Consider the following 18,215-nt stretch of genomic DNA (forward strand, 5'->3'; position numbering starts at 1 on the left):
AACATTTATGGCCCAAATTCTGATTTCCTAGGCTTGATCTCCTCCTTGTCTGGATTGTTAAAGACCTTGGCGAGAAAAAGCAGCATCATATTTGTTTGGGTAGGGATTTTAACTGCGTGCTCTTTGAGTCTGATAGATCTGATTCCCACTTTCCTGCAGAGTCCCAAGCTTCTTAACCCTGTTTAGAGGGAGCTGAATTTATGTGACACTTGGACAGAGACACACAGATAGGAGAGAGATTTATCTTTCGACTGCAGTATACACTCCTGCATCGACTTTTGGTTTATCTCTTCATGTTTATTCAGTGCCTTGAAGCCTATGATATAAACTCTGTTCTGATTTCAGATCATACACATTTCTTTGATACTCTCTGGTCTTTTGGAGACTGCTTCATCCATGGTAATGAATAGGCAATTATAATTGAAAGAGCAATTTGTTCAGAAGCTCAGTCTTACATGGGAGTAATATATTCTGTTTTAATCGGGGTGTTGGGCAGTGTGTGTGTGGGGGTGTAATGTCCTGTCTAAATTAGATTGCAAGTTCTGTCTATTGTATGTTAAAATGTACAGTGCTGTGTATACCTTTCAGCGTTATAGAAATAATGAATAGTAGTAGTAGTGATCTCAAACTTCTTTTAGGCTGATAAATTTCAAAGAACCCTTGAAAAACAGCAGGAGAGACTTGACACAAAGTTTGATGATTGTGAAAAATCGATGGAACAGTTTTGAGATAGAAAATGTTTTTGTGATGGGAGAGTGACTGGAGGTAAAAAAAAAAGAGATGAAAGCTCTAGGAGTGTGTTTGGATAGTTGTTTGACTATGGAGAAACAAGTATTGAAAACAGGTAGGATATATGCAGTTGAAAATGTACATAAGAACATAAAAACATAAGAAATGCCTCCGCTGGGTCAGACCTGAGGTCCATCGCGCCCAGCAGTCCGCTCACGCGGTGGCCCAACAGGTCCAGGACCTGTGCAGTAACCTCTATCTATACCCCTCTATCCCCTTTTCCAGCAGGAATTTGTCCAATCCTTTCTTAAACCCCTGTACAGATTGAAGCACGTTGCCAAATTATGATTTTTGAAGTGTGGTGCGGGCATTGATCCTGAGCGGAGTGGAATATTGTAATTCACTTTATTTGGGAGCTGCAAAAGTGAAAATGAGGGCATTACAGATGTTGATTAACTCTGCAGCTAAATTGATCACAGGTACTTCTAGAACAGACATGGGCAACTCTAGTCCTCAAGGGCCGGAATCCAATCGGATTTTCAGGATTTCCCCAATGAATATGCTTGAGATCTATTTGCATGCACTACTTTCAATGCATATTCATTGGGGAAATCCTGAAAGCCCTCGAGGACCGGAGTTGTCCATGTCTGTTCTAGAATGTCTCATATAACACCAATACTGAAGCAGTTGCACTGGTTGCTTATATAGCAAAGAATGATAGGTCATTGTCTTCCCCTTTTTTAATACAAATTGTAAAAAGCTTAGAAGTATTGATTTGCATTTTATCAAAATTTTAATAATAACTTTAATAAATTTTAATAAACTTAATTTCTCAGCATTTCCAGAGTGTCTCGATCTTGGCACCATCAAAAGGCCTCGTCTTTAACATGATACAGCCAATTCTCCATTTGAGAGGTGCAAGACGCACAGGATTGAATTTGATTCAAAAGATTTGCCATTTCCATTTTGAATGTACTAATATTAGACGCACTATCTTGTATCATCGATTTAATTGCTGAGAGTTCCACCAAAAATTGGGTCTAATATGTCCTGGTTTTCATGTGCCAATGCCATTTTCATCGGGGTATGAGCGTCCTGTTTCATTCTCTTTCCTGAATTGCTTGTGGAGCAAGAAAAGTCATTTCTATATTGTTTGTTGGTACTCATTCTGATATAATAGCAAGTTGTAACTTTCAAGCGCATCACCCAAACCTGCCCCCATACATGATTTGGAACCCCCCAATCCTCACTTAAACTTTCCCAATCATCAACCCCCATTCCTATCCTCCCTTCAGCGAGAAAAAAATAAAATTAGAGCAGTGTGCCTATCTTCTGGTGCCTCTTCTTCTTGTCGTCATGGCATGGCATGGGAAAAGCATGCCTGGAAGGAGGGGAAAAACGGTGCTAATAGGAGGTACCCATATCCATCAATTATATGGATATGGGTACTAGTTCATATAATTATATTTGCATAGCACTACTGTTTGTTCAAAGGAGACTATTAAGGATGGCATGTCAAACAACTGCTACTTGAAAAACCTGGTAAGCAACAGTAAAGATAAACTGAAAAAGAAAAGATTAAAAAAATCTTATCCACTAAGTTACAGTCAGAGTTCCTTTTTTATTTCACTGAAATAAGATTTTAAAAAAATGCTTGCATCTAGGATCCATCGGTTGCCTTTCTTAGACATCAGAGGACAGTCTGGAAATAATGCCCTATTGAGCAGCAAATCATTAGAAGGCCTCTGGGATAGGCTTTATCTTTACTTTTAGAGTCATAAAGCAGGTATGCCTTAAGATAACTCTAAATAGAAACAAAGAATAGTCATCCAGTCATGTCTTGGTCCTTAAGGAACAGACAAATCAGAAAAATCAAGAAAAGCAGTCTGGCACTCCCAGACAGTGAAGAAAAGCCAACACACCGCCCTCCCTTTACTGAAACAAGCTAAAAGGAGCAAAAGCAGATTTTTAAGCTAAATCTCAAAAAGGCCAACTGTAAAGGACAACATACGATTCTGATGGCCATTTTGTGAGAACCCATTGCTGAAATGCCCAATTTCCCCATTTACAGTTAAAGATACAGTTAAATCATCAGAAATAAATGATTCATTATTATATAATACATTTAATAATAAAATAACCCCCTCCCTACATCCTAAACTGATAAATATAAGGGAAATAATTTTACTTAATCCTTACAATATTTTGTTAATGGTTTCCACACATCCTGAAATTTCTTAAAATATCCCATTTGTAAAGCAATAAATCTTTCCTTTTTATAGATATGGCATAAAGAATTCCACCAAAAGTTATAATTTAATCTCCTCCAATCCTTCCAATTATATGTAATTTGCTGAATGGCAACGCCAGTCATTATTAGTAGTAATTTGTATGGTTGGGAGGGATGGGAAAGGGGAAGGGATAAAAATTTATGTAATGTACCAATGATTGTTTATAAGTGATGTATTTATTGTTACTGTGAATGAATATATTTAACACTTAAAGTAATTTTGAAAATGAATAAAGAATTTTTTTTTTTAAAAATAAATAAATGATTCACTCTTTTTTTTTTAATATCTTTATTCATTTTAAAGCCCAAAATAAGTGCAACATATTTTACAGACATTTTACACTTTAACAACACTTAAATTCTATCAAATTATATTTATGACAAATATATATATCAACCTCCTCCATTATACATATCCAACAATTGCACTCTAATTAAAAATAACTCCCCACCCTCCCTGGACGTACTTGATCAAAGGGCAAAATCAACATGATTCACTTTTATTATGCTGGCTTCTCCAGAAAATAATCACAGATGGCACTAAATGCAATCCTTTTAAAGGTGTTGATTCATGTTTTGTTGTTTCTACAATGATAGGAGCACCTATCCATAAAGTAAGGATAGGCTTCATACAACTGCCTAGAGCATCAGATTTGGGGGTACAAATACCTGGACTAAACAGCAGCCAGGATCATGTGCTATGATCTCTCGGGAAGAACCTCCTCTACCCATAGCTTCCTAGTTCAGCTTACGAGAGCCAGCACCTATGCTTGAGTACCTGAATAAATCCATGTAAACCGTTCTGAGCTCTGCTGAGAGAACGATATGGAAAATTGAATAAATAAACCTTAAATCCCGCCCCAGTAGACAGATAAGTTTGAACTCCCAGCAGGAGATCTCATTCCTAACTTAGAGGCTGATGCTCGAAACTAATGCCATTGCTAAAAAGCAGTTAGACTCAGATTCTCTATACGATATCAGTGGCCACCTAAAAAATGGCTGCCGATCAAATGTCAATTATGTGATGGCAGTGTATAGAAAACCGTGCCGGAAATATAGGCTAGGGTTTTGCAGACCTACATTTCTGGTGCCTATTTTAGCTGTGAATCACACCTTTGTAGGTGTTTAGGCCACTTCATACCACTTCTAGTGTTAGCCACGCCCACAATGGCATTAGGTAGTCTATAGGGCCTAAGGAGGAGTGATTCCGGTGCAAATTTTTTTTAGATGCCAGTAGGAGCTTTGAAACTCAGTTAAAAACATTGTACCACAGGGTTTTTGTTTTTTTACTGAGCTCGGGCGCCTACCTTTGCCTAAAAAAATTGGCACCAGTTATAGAATCTGGGGCTTAGTGTCTGATTTGCATGCAAGTTATTACATGTAGAATACTCAAAAGGGCTGGAGTGTAGCTATTAATGTGTGCTCTAAACATTGCCGCAAATGATATTGCAATGCATAAATCGTTGTCTTACAAACTTCTGGATGCCGCGGCACACTAAACCCTGTACTGCGGCTGGAGGGCATCCGGAAATGTGTGGACGTCGATGCAATGATTTCACGTGCATGCGTGACATCATTGTGCTGATGTCCACACATGCAAGAAGGCCCTCCAGACTCTGAGCTGCCAGTGTGTATATGGGGTGCTTCAATATGAGAGGCGCTTAGAGGAGCACAGGCGCTGGCAAGGAGGAGAGATGCCGGCTGACTGCCTACAGAACATGCCTCTTGCGAGAAGCATGTCCTGTAAGCATGCAGCCTCTCCTCCTCACTGGCATCTTACGGCACATCCAGAATCTCGCTGCGGTACACAGTTTGCAATATACTGGCATAAATGGATGGCAATGAGGTCAATTAGTATTCTCTCACGGTGCTCAGACAGCAGCGTTGCAATGGCCAAAACAATTGATGCTTTATAACGCTGAAACTGCCAGCTCAGGGAAAGCATAGAGGGGTTTGAGGAGATAATTCCTTGCCAATTTATCACATTAAACTGCTGAGGGTTTTTTTGTTTTGGATGGAAGCCCATGTGGCCTCTAAGCACTGATAGTGAGAAACAAACATGTGTAGAAGTCTGAGCAAAAGCAAAAGTGCCAGCACATTTTGGCACCTGCTTTTCTGCGCGTTCATAAATTTAAATGCAATCAAATTTTTGAAAAAAGCTCATATTTAAAGTTACGTATGGAAAGTGCCGATGTCTGGGCATGCACACATTTATCGTGAAACTTTTGTGCGGGTGCACCAGTCAAGTTCCTCCCCTTGCTTTCAATTTAATAGTTCAAATTATCCATGCATAAAATTTGAATGCCACTTGCTTCAAGCATTGGGTTAGGTAGTTTTCTGTGCTGTTGTGCTATGGGGTTTGTATTGTGGGCTTTGGTGCCTGGGCTTTTAGCACTGGTCCTCTAGTTCCTATCCATTTCTCATATTTGCCTTATCTAAAACTGAATTGAGGAGCTCTAAACAATTGCTCTGAGTCACACTGACATTTACAAGGAAGAAAGGTCAAACTGTGGCTTTACACACCACAATAAACATCGGCTAGGAGCAAGAATCAAAACCAGCTAGACCTGTAAAGGAAAATTTGTATTCACCTCTGCTAAGGTTCAGTTGTGAAACTACTGCAGGCTTGGAGCTATGATTTGATCCAGGTTAACATCAGCCACCCAGCTGTAGGACAGATTAATAATTACATTCAAACCTGCCTAAATGTTAATTATTCTGTGATACGTTGATTTTAAAATGGCAGTCAGTGTTGGTATTTGGTGTTCTCCAGAACGGGTTTTTTTTTTTTTTTTTTTTAATAATGTACAGTGTAATAGAGGTTGCTGTACTGGGCTACATTTTGCCATTTCCCCTGCAACTTTTCTGACTGCAGAACAGATCCCTGGAGCCTCCTGAAAGGCAGCAACTACACATGTACAGGACGGTAGGCTGGCACATTGCAAGACAGATGTGCTTTCAAATTCTCAAAATTAATGATTGTGAGTCAGGGCCAGGGTCAAACTGACACCAGACAGCTCATAATTTCAATGCTTTCTGGTCCCTAGCTATTCTTAGGAGAGGCATGAGGAGGAAAGCAATTGTCCATTTCAGTCAAATTCCATCAGAACAGTGAACATTATACTATAATTACTGTAGATATACTATAATAGTTTTGCAACATTATAAATTATGGCCATCTAAATTTCGCTAGCTTGCATTCATACTTGCTGAGGTAGATATTCAATAGGGTTTAAGTGGGCACTGCGTAATGCCACTGAATGTTCCCTCTGAATGCTTTGGCACTGTGTGTTTAGTGCCTGGGAGGTCTGTGGGTGGAGTCAGGGATGAGTCAGCAATTAGTCAGCCATCGTAGGTGCCAGTGATGACACAGTTAACCAGGGCCGGCGTCAGAGGTGTGTTAACAGGTCAATTGTTTTGGGCCCCCGTGTCACTGGGGGCTCCAAATCTTCCTGAAGTTGAAAGAGGGACAACCTCCAAGCAAGATTTGGAGCCACCTCCCTAATATCTGCCCCGGGTCTCATGATGTCTAGCACCAGCCCTGTAGCTAAGCAGGCAGATAGGAGTTAGGACTGCTCAAAAGGCAGTCGTATCTTTGCTCACTTATTTATGCATATGCTGACAATGAGTATCATCTAGCACTCGCGTAATGTCTGGGTTAGGACCTGACCTGGTTATTCAATGTTGGGGCCTAGACCTGGCCTCAGCATTGAATATACAGGTTAGATTCACAGTGGTCAGCAGCTTTCAAACTACTGACCACCATGGGCTGAATATTTACTGTGGGGTGGGGGGGAGCTGTCTTTTGTTAGAAAAACTTGATATTCTTAAAAGAAACCATGACTGACTGATTGCTTGGTCGTAAAAACATAAATATTGTCCTCTAATCTTATTCCTTGTCAGTGACAGCCATGATGAAATATAGCTTCTAATTGTGCTTTGTTTTGTTTTCTGTGACATTGTATTTGTAGCTGGCTTGGCTCCAGTGAAAACTGGGTTATTTGCAAGTTTCATACTTTTTATTGCACCAATATCAAGATATACCCTGAGGGGTTTCTTCCAGGCCTATGGCAAGCTATAATAATGCACTAGATAGAGATCCCCAATGGGAAAACATATAAATCGTATTCTGTACCCAATATTTCCCACTAATAACCAACTATGAATAAGGTAATAACTATCATAATCTAAGAGAGTTAGCCTCAGTAATGGAGCCTACGCGTAGCCATTCAATGACTGGGGAATTCAGCGTAGCTATACTTGCTCCTATATTTGTGAAATACAAGTGCTGACTTAAGATGAGTGCTGTCTTAAAGATAAGCCTTAAAGATAAGTAGGCTTGTATAAGCTAATATTCGTTAAGAACTGGCTCTAGTTATGAAATATAAGTGCTGATTTACTGATAAGTAGGCTTGTATAAGCCACTATTTATAGAATAACAATATTTCTGAGAAATTACATAACGCTGAAGTTAAGAAAGTGATAAATACAATGGAAAAATAGAGATAGTGTAGTCTCAAACATGTGAATAAGGAAGAATGATAGGAAATGTATGACTATATAAAATGATAGGAAGTGTATGAAGACAGATATTTTAAGGATTTATATATAAAAAAAACAAAAAAAGAATAAAGATCAATAAGGATTAAATTTTTAGAAGTATTGAATAATGAAAATGAGAGTGAGGCCAATGATTGGAGATTAAAGGAGCAAGTATAGCTACGCTGAATTCCCCAGTCATTGAATGGCTACGCGTAGGCTCCATTACTGAGGCTAACTCTCTTAGATTATGATAGTTATTACCTTATTCATAGTTGGTTATTAGTGGGAAATATTGGGTACAGAATACGAAGCTATAATAATGCCCTGTGTGACTTACTCATCATGCCCCCCCCACAAACCTCCTTCCAAGAAGGAAATAGAGGGGGGGGGTCTTTGGGAAGGAGGATGCTTCACTTCAGACTGGAGGGCTTCTATTGGAGGGAGGGCTTTCAGGAGAGCGTTGGATATGCTTGAATGTGTGTTAGGGATTAGGGCAGGCCTCTACAAATTTCCATTAAATCTAGCAGCCAGTCCATGCGACCTCTTTTCATTCTCCTTCCCTACCCCTCCAACATTGTCTTCAGTGAATTTTTTTTTTGGGGGGGAGGGGAGAGACTGATTTTCTGTCTGTAGGCAAAGAAACTTTAATAATTGAGCCCACAGTCCCTTAGGGCTCCTCTGCAATTGCTAGCACAATCCAGCAATCTCCCTTTCCAAAGCAGGTTGTCAACTATGTGACAGCACCCTCTTGACAGGTGAAGCAAAGAGGCAATTGCCTGGGTTCTCTCCTTTCTTTTTTCTCATCCTTCAACTAGTCCCTCTTTCTCGCTCTCTCTCCACCCACCCTGCTCCATACCCTGTTTTCTTTACCTTTGCTGCCTCACAAATACGTCTCCGATTTGTATACCGTGATTTGGTAGCTTGATCCATGGGGCGCGGTATAAGAAGATTGGGAAAACTGCACTGGACTCGAAACTGAGACCAGTTAAAATTTCCTGTGCCACTGCACAACTCAAGTTTAGAATTTTGTTGCAGTACACACAAGGAATAGGTCTGTTTGTGAGGAAGCTCAACAGTTCAGGCATGAAATATGGGTTATTATTTTTGCTTGATTGACTTTTGTCTCCCGTTATTATTTTTACATGAAATATGGGTATCAGAGTGAGCAGGGAGAAAATGGATGGGGCATAATTTATGCCACGTCTCCCTTAGAAACATAGAAACATAGAAGATGACGGCAGAAAAGGGCTACAGCCCATCAAGTCTGCCCACTCTGCTTACCCATCCCCTTTCTATGCCCTAATGACCCAATTTCCTTATCTTGACCCTCGTAGGGATCCCACATGGGTATCCCATTTATTCTTAAAGTCTGGCACGCTGTCTGCCTTGATCACCTGGCAGACAGCGTGCCAGACTTTAAGAATAAATGGGATACCCATGTGGGATCCCTACGAGGGTCAAGATAAGGAAATTGGGTCATTAGGGAATAGAAAGGGGGTGGGTAAGCAGAGTGGGCAGACTTGATGGGCTGTAGCTGTAGCCCTTGTGCCTTATGTGGTCATTTCTAGTTAAGACCCTGGTTTCTTTCACAGTCAAGATACATATTGGGGGGTGGGGAGGTGGGAGGGGGGAGTTTTCAATGTGAATGGCTATTAAGATGCACGAATATTATTCAAACTTGCCTGCATCTGTTACAAGACATTGTATGACCTTGTTCCAAATTATCTTGTTGATTGCAGGAACACCAAGGATGGCGCATATTACTCCGGTATTAAAGAATAATAATAATAATAACTTTATTTTTATATATTGCAATACCACAGATAGTTCAGAGTGGTTTACAAAAAAGAGAAACTGGATACAAACAGTGATATTACAAAAAATAATTCAAAAATACATTGATAAAAATATAAGAATTATACAAATTTATTTATTTATTTTATTTTTGACTTTTATTTAGGGTTCCTTTTATCAGGGTGCGCTACGGGGGTTAGCACGTCGGACATTTCATCACGCGCTAACCCCCGTGGCACACCAAAAAACTAACGCCTCGTCAATGGAGGCATTAGTGACTAGCGCGGCAGGTGGTTGAACGCGCAGTATTCCGCGCGTTAACCATCTACCGCAGCTTGATAAAAGGAGCCCTTAGTTTTTAATGCCAACAAAAAGTGCAATACAATTTATATACGAATAATGATAATTAACCAAGCACTTATAATCAATCAGAATCTATACAAAAGATAGAATTATACAAATTTATTAAAAAGATAGGTTTTTACTGGTTTTCTAAGGGTTTGGTAAGAAAATGTATTTGAGATAAATTCACTTAGGCATTTATTCCATTTGCCTGCTTGAAATGATAGCGTCTTATCTAGAAATCTTTTATAGATAATAATAATAATAATTTTTTATTTTGTATACCGCCATACCTAAGGAGTTCTAGGCGGTTCACAGCAGATAGATTCAGTACAAACAGTGCAGTTGAAGTTGACAACAAAACTGAGCAAAGCAATTATAAAAAGTAACATGCTGGTTATACGTCTACAATTTAAGAGAAGGGAGCAAAAAATACATGCAACATGCACAAAGAGAACAATAAGTACAAGGAATAAGGACATGCATAAATACATGCAGTAGTACATGCAGCAGAAAGTACCTGCAACAAAATACAAAGTACAATAAGTACAAGGAATAAGGACATGCATAAGTACATGCAGTGGTAAGTACATGCAACAAAATACATGCAATAGATACAATAAGTACATGCATACAGTTTAAGAGAAGGAGAACTGCATACATGCCATAAGGAAAGAGCCTATGAGGAAAAAAGTATATAAGCCGTAAGGGGGTAGCCACAATCTTGGAATAGTGAGAGGGGAAGGTCATGGGGAATGATTAAGGATTCGGTCTGTTGTATAGCTGAGTTTTAATCTGCTTTCTAAAATTGAGATATGAAGAGGCATCAAGTATAATTTGGGCGAGCCATGAATTTAGTTTAGCCGCTTGAAAGGAGAAGGTTCTTTCGAAGAATCTTTTCAGGTGGCACTATTTTAGTGAGGGTAAAGCGAACAGGTTTATTCTGCGGGAGCTCTTGTTGTTGTGGCTCAGGTTGAAGTGAGGGTAAAGATAATCCGGCGACATACCAAATACTGTTTTGTAGCAGATACATGAGAACTTAAATAGAACTCTGGATTCAAACAGCAGCCAGTGCAGCTTGTGGTAGAAAGGGGTTATGTGTTCCCATTTCTTCAAGCCAAAGATGAGACCAACCTCAACTTCCTGGTGATTTTCTTGAAGGCGCCTAAGTATATGATATTACAATAGTAGAACATAAGAATTGCCGCTGCTGGGTCAGACCAGTGGTCCATCATGCCCAGCAGTCCGCTCACGCGGCGGCCCTCTGGTCAAAGACCAGTGCCCTACGGAGATGGAAAGGAGAACAGATGGCACTATGTTTATGACTGGTAACACCAACAAAATCAAAATGGCTCCCCATACTTCAAAGAATTTGTTATAAAGTGCTGTCCATGGTGCATCAGACCTTGTATGGGTCAGTTCCTTTAAATTTTCACACTCTTTGGAAGGTATATCAGCCTAGCAGAAAATTAAGATCTGAAGGAAGGATGAAACTGATTTCAATGAAGGAAAACAGCTTTTGATATGTAAGATTTAGAGCATCAATGCTCTCCATTGCTGGAGTGAAGCTCTGGAATGCCTTCCCTGGAATCCTGAAGATTTGTAGTGATTGTCTGCAATTTAAAAAGATGCTAAAAACACAATTATTTGTTGATGTCTTTTTATGAAATTGCACTGAAGAATGATTTAGCATCAGTATATACTGAAGAGATTTTTTTTAGGATCTTGAATCCTTGTAATTTACCTAGAGAGTTATGTTTAATTGTTGGTTGTATAGATATTTTTAGTGTCAATTTTAAGTAGAATATACTATATTAGATTGTGATTGGTTGTTTGTTTGTTTTTATAACATGTGTGGTGTCTGATAAAATATGAATGTTTTATACGTAAATTGCTTTGATTTAAACGGTTTAGAAATTTTAGAAATAAATAAATAACTAAGGGCTTCTTTTACTAAGCCGCATTAGGGCTTTAACACGTGGAATAGCGTGCACTAAATTGCCATCCACGCTAGACCTTAATGCCATCATTGAGCTGACTTTAGTTCTAGCTGTGTAGCGTAGATTTAGCGTGCGCTAAAAAGCTGCGTGCGCTAAAAACGCTAACGCAGCTTAGTAAAAGGAGCCCTAAATTTGCAGACAGAAAGTGTGGCTCTCGACATTTGAAATTTGCATTTTCTACTGTAAAAGGCTGTATTTATAAGGAATTATTTCATAGAATTTCATAGAATTCATAGAATCAGGTCAGTACTTGAGACAAGAATTTTAGTAATCTGATAGTAAGTTCCAGTTTTTATCAAGCTTTTAGAAAATTGCTAAAGTCTTATCTGTTTGAAAACATTTTTTAACATGGAATTATACACATTTTTTTTTTAATGGCGCAGCTTTGTAAAAGGAGCCCTTAATCATTTCTAAAGGCTCTTTTTACGAAGCCGCTTTAGTGGCTATATCGCACGCAACTTTTTAGCGCACACTAACCCCCGCGCTAGCCGAAAAACTACCGCCTGCTCAAGAGGAGACGGTAGTGGCTAGCACGGCCGGCAAATTAGCGCGTGCTATTACGCGTGTTAAACCGCTAACGCGGCTTCGTAAAAGGAGCCCTAAATATTGAATTAGTAGATTTAAAGAGTCTTTTACTAAGTTGCGCTAGCCGCTTTAGCGCATGCTAACCAATTTAGCGCACACTAAAAATTAGCGCGTGCTAAATGCTAATGCGCCCATAGTGGGTGCATTAGCATTTAGCATGCTTTAAATCGGCTAGCGCGCCTTAGTAAAAGACCCCTTTAGAGTCTCTGTTCTTAGTTTGTGTATTATAAGCCAACCTGTTGTATGTGAAATGTTCCAGAATGCATAATCATTTAAAAAGATCCATTCATTTCTTGTTTTGTAATATTGTGACCTGCAAGGAGAATTGTTTGAAGGTACAAAAGTTGTTGTTTTAAAAATACTATAAATGTTATTCCAAAAAAGGAAAAAAAAAACAAGCAACCCAAACCTTTCAGCATTAAAAGCTTGATATTTGGGGAAGCAGCGCTGGAGTTACCCCTTCACTGCAGAGCCCGGATGGCTGACCAGGTCTTTGATGAAGCACTGCATGCCCGACTGCAGCAAGCCCAGAAGATTAAAAAAGCTGGAAACCAGTGTTACAAGGAACAGCATTTTCGGGATGCTGTCAGAAGGTATCACAGGGCCTTGCTGCATCTCAGAGTTTTGCATACCCAAGCGTTTTGGCTCCCTTTCAGCCCTTTGGTGCAGAGATTCCAGCACTGACTCAGGCACAGGAGCAGGCTTTACACAACACCCAGGTAGACTGCTACAACAATCTGGCAGCCTGCTTCCTGCACATTGAACCTGTGAATTATGAGAGAGTGTGGGAATACAGTCTGAAGGTTCTCCTGCAGCAACCTGAGAATGTACAAGCACTATACCGTGCTGGGGTAGCATTCTACCACCTAAAAGACTATGACCAAGCCCACCACTACCTCACAGAGGCTGCCTGCAAAGAACCAAAAGATGTCAATGTGACGAGGTACCTACAATTAATAGAGTGCTCAGCAGTTACCGGCAGAAGCAGCAGCAGATGTATTTGGGCATGTTAAGAAAGAGTAACACTGAGCCCTGGGGCCCATCTCTGCTTCAGGACATCAGCAATGCCAAATGTTTAGATCTCCCATCTCTATCTTGGGGAGAGGAAAATGGAGAGCATGGATATCAGGGAACCGGAGCTGCAGAGAGGACCAAGGGATATACCTTTGCTCCCTACTAGCAATGTAGCTGTGGAAGAGAGGATTTCAGGGGCTGTGCGAGGACTTTCTTCTTGTGGTTCAGGATTTTCAGTCATCCCTTCCAGTAGATGAAAGGGGCAGAGAGATTGTCATAGGAGCTATGAAGTTGCGCCCTACGGATTTAAATGGGCTATGTGGTGGCTTCTAAGGGTCTCAGTAATTGCTCACTGCTGCCAGATAGTGGGGGTAGAGGGTTTAAAGAAAGCTGTGCAGAACAGTATCACAGGTTGAAAGTAATAGTAGAAGCTTCAGAGTTCCTCTCTTAAATTCTGTAGTGATAAATCACCTTAAAATGTATATTAAAACTGGCACAATCTCAAAAAAAAAAAGCTTGGTATTTGGTGGAAAATGAACAATGTTTTCACAATGTCATCCTATCCTGATGGGGCTACAGTGCCCTTCATCAGTTCATCCTGCTTAGGTTGATGTGTGTTCATCAGTGATCCTGTTGTGCAATGAGCTAGTGGAAACTAAAATTTCCATTTATTATTTAGGTTTTATAGGTTTTTGAGACACAGACTGTTTAAAAATCTTTTATGCTTTGATCACAAGGACACTTCAAGTACAGAGAAGGGAGACCAAAATGATAAAAGGGATGAGATGACTTCCCTTTGAGGCAAGGCTAAAGTGGCTAGGGATCTTTATCTTGAAGAAGAGACGATTCAGGGGTAATATGATAGAGGTCTATAAAATACTGAGTAGAGTAGAAAGGGAGCATGTGATGAAGCTTCTAAGTACCATGTTTCCCCGAAAATAAGACAGTGTCTTCTATTAAAAACTAAAAACTGACAAATCCCCGGGTCTGGACGAAATCCATCCAAGGGTTCTGAAGGAACTAAAGGACGAGATAGCGGAACTACTGCAGCAAATTTGCAACCTATCCCTGAAAACAGGCGTGATCCTGGAGATTGGAAGATAGCCAACATTATGCCCATCTTTAAAAAGGGATCAAGAGCAGTGTTCCCGCTAAGCTGCGCTGGCGTGCGCTGGCGCACAAAATGTTACATCGCAGCACACAAGTTTCACGTCACAGCGCACACTCGAGCGGAGGTGAGAGGAAGCGGCGGCGGTCTGCCCTGATCGCCTAAGATGCAGCAGCGGCGGCTCCTTTCATGATCCCCGTAAATTACGGGGATGCCGCCGCTGCTGCATCTTAGGCGATCAGGGCAGACCGCCGCCGCTTCCTCTCACCTCCGCTCGAGTGTGCGCTGTGACGTGAAACTTGTGCGCTGCGATGTAACATTTTGTGCGCCAGCGCACGCCAGCGCAGCTTAGCGGGAACACTGATCAAGAGGTGACCCAGGAAACTACAGACCGTTGAGTCTGACCTCGGTTACGGGGAAAATGGCGGAAGCACTGATAAAAGAAAACATCGATGAAAATCTTGAAAGAAACGAACTTCTGATAACCAGCCAACATGGTTTCTGCAGGGGGAGATCATGCCTGACTAACTTATTGCACTTCTTCGAGGGAATTAACAAACAGATGGACAGAGGAGACTCCATAGACATCATATACCTAGATTTCCAGAAAGCCTTTGACGAGGTGCCTCATGAACATCTACTCCGGAAACTGAAGAACCATGTGGTGGACGGAGACGAACATAGATGGATCAGAAACTGGTTAGCGGGTAGGAAACAGAGGGTAGGGGTGAAGGGCCACTACTCAGACTGGAGGAAGGTCACGAGTGGTGTTCCGCAGGGCTTGGTGCTCGGGCCGCTGCTATTTAATATCTAGAAACAGGGACGAAGTGTGAGATAATAAAATTTATGGACGACACCAAACTATTTAGTGGAGCCCGGACAAAGGAGGACTGCGAAGAATTTCAAAGGGACTTGAACAAACTAGGGGAATGGGCAACGAGATGGCAGATGAAGTTCAACGTTGAGAAGTGTGAAGTATTGCATTTGGGAAGCAGAAACCCAAGGTACAACTATACGATGGGAGGGATGTTATTGAATGAGAGTACCCAAGAAAGGGACTTGGGGTAATGGTGGACATTACAATGAAGCTGACGGCACAGTGCGCAGCGGCCGCTAAGAGAGCAAATAGAATGCTAGGTATAATCAAGAAGGATATTACAACCAGGACGAAAGAAGTTATCCTGCCATTGTATCGGGCGATGGTGCGTCCGCATCTGGAGTACTGCGTCCAATATTGGTCGCCGTATCTTAAGAAGGATATGGCGTTACTCGAGAGGGTTCAGAGGAAAGTGACACGTCTGATAAAAGGGATGGAAAACCTTTCATATGCTGAGAGATTAGAGAAACTGGGTCTCTTTTCCCTGGAGAAGAGGAGACTTAGAAGGGATATGATAGAGACTTACAAGATCATGAAGGGCATAGAGAAAGTACAGAGGGACAGATTCTTCAAACTTTCAAAAAATAAAAGAACAAGAGGGCATTTGGAAAAGTTGAAAGGGGACAGATTCAAAACAAATGCTAGGAAGTTCTTCTTTACCCAACATGTGGTAGACACCTGGAATGCGCTTCCAGAGGAAGTAATAGGGCAGAGTATGGTACTAGGGTTTAAGAAAGGATTGGACAATTTTCTGCTGGAAAAGGGGATAGAAGGCTATAGATAGAGGATTATTGCACAGGTCCTGGACCTGTTGGGCTGCTGCGTGAGCGGACTGCTGGGCACGATGGACCTCAGGTCTGACCCAGCGGAGGCATTGCTTATGTTCTTATGTTCTTATAATTTTGGGCCCACTAGGTCTTACGTATTTTCAGGGTAGGTCTTATTTTTTTCATGTACAATGATCATCTCTCCCTTCCTCTCCTCCACCTCAATTCTTCCTCTTTCCTTTCTCTCCCCATGTGTAGCATATTTTCTTCCCTCTCACCCATCCCCTTGTGCCTTCCCTCTGCAGCATCTTTGTATCCCTACCATCCCCCTTTGCAGCAAAACACTTGCACTGTGCACAGCATCTTTCTATCTCTCTCTCCCATCCATCGTGCAGCAGAACCCTTTCTCAGCTTCTATCCCTCCCTTCCGTGCAGCTACAGCTGAACCCTTGAGCAGCACCCTGCCCCCGCCGCACAGCCGAACCCCCACTGACTCTCCCATCCTTCCATCTCTCCCTCCCATCCAAACCCCGCTGACTCTGCAATAGCGAGACCTACATACCATATATCCCATTTTATGCAATGAGTCCTACTTACTAATATTAGTAATGGCAAATAATAACAGTAGACATACCTAAACCTGATCAATGTCATAGAAGAAGTGATGTTACAAACAGATAGAAAAATTAGTCAGTTCCTTTTCAGAAGCAAGTAAACATTTCACCTACTTCCACACCAAGAAAACAAAAGCTGACAAAATCTTTCACTAATATTGTTCTGCAGAAATAAAAATAAACCTTTATTCTTTTTTTTTTCCTTTTGCCAGAAATTTGTTGCCGCATTTAATCCTCCAGAAAATCTCTGAAATCTGCCTAGCTGCTCAGTCTGAGGTAGTTTTGAAATCCAGCGACTTCAGAGAATGAGCATAACATCTGTTACTCCTTCATCACTCAGATCTGGCATGGATTGAATGCACACTTCTCTGCCTTCAGTGCAGAAGAACTTCTCAGTATAGAAACCCAAGGTCTATGAGGGAGCTGGAAAAACATGACAGAAAAAAATCCAGCAGGTATTTACGCAGAGTGAAACAGCAAGAAGAGGATCATTATAAAAAAGACAATTTACATTTTTTTGTGGATGACAGAAAATCATCACTTTTCCTCCCTTTTAAGAAACCGCGTTAGGCTTTTTTAATCACCGGCCATGGCGGTATTAGCTCTGACGCTCATAGGAATTCCGCTGCATCCGGCGATAAAAAAGCCTAACATATTTATAAGGTTGGATGGGTATATCCTAGATCCGCTTCACTTAACATGGTGTTAGGCATCCATGTAATCTCCTACAACTAAGTGGTTCAGAAAAGGTTGAACACAAAATAAAATATAAAAACAATACAATTCAAAAAAATATATACCCTGTAAATCTTCACAGCATAATTACTATAAAAGCTCATCCAATGTACCTCCAATCTAATCAAATCTCCTTCAAGCCTGCACAAAACAGTGAGTTTCTAAAAAGTTTTGGAAAGATACACAGCATTCCACAATTGAGGTCCCATAATTGAGAAGGAACTATTAATGGTTATAGAGTGACATATCTGTCACAAGTCTGGTCTGGCCACCTCATTTTCATCATTGATTCTCAAAGTTTATGCTTACGTTATAAGTATGAGAAAATCAATGCTGACGTGCTAGGGCATACTAAGATATTCAAATTAGTTTGGGGTCCATTGATGTCTTTTGTGGATTCGTTAAAGTTATCCTTTATCTTTATTTTCCGTTGTTTTTTTCTGTTGTTTTAGCACCCACACATCCAGGGGAGGGTGGAGGTATATCTTTTGTTTGGTATTATTCCCTGATGGAAAATGTTGGGTGGGAGAGGGAGTTTTATTTTTGTACTGATACTGATTGACTATAAGTGCTTATTTGATTATTATTATTTGTATGTATATTGTATTGCACTTTTTGTTGGCTTTGAAAACTAAATAAAGATTTTTTTTAAAAAAATATTGAGGCATGGTTCCATGTTGCACTTGGGTTCATATATTCCAGTCTGGGCAGGGGTAGTATCCTAACTCTCTCCCTTCTTGCTCTACTAATTAGTGCGCTGATTCACTGTATTTTGGTCTGCTACAGTTCACTCTGTCAGATGGAAGAGGCAGACCTAA

General features: G+C 40.7%; 1 pseudogene; it reads left to right on the plus strand.

The window, feature by feature from the left end:
- Positions 1-12,759: 12,759 nt before the first annotated feature.
- On the plus strand, positions 12,760-13,462 carry LOC117367284 (annotated as a pseudogene).
- The last annotated feature ends 4,753 nt before the right edge of the window (positions 13,463-18,215 follow it).

Source organism: Geotrypetes seraphini, chromosome 1 (genome assembly GCF_902459505.1).
Source record: "Geotrypetes seraphini chromosome 1, aGeoSer1.1, whole genome shotgun sequence".
Taxonomy (NCBI): Eukaryota; Metazoa; Chordata; class Amphibia; order Gymnophiona; family Dermophiidae; genus Geotrypetes; species Geotrypetes seraphini.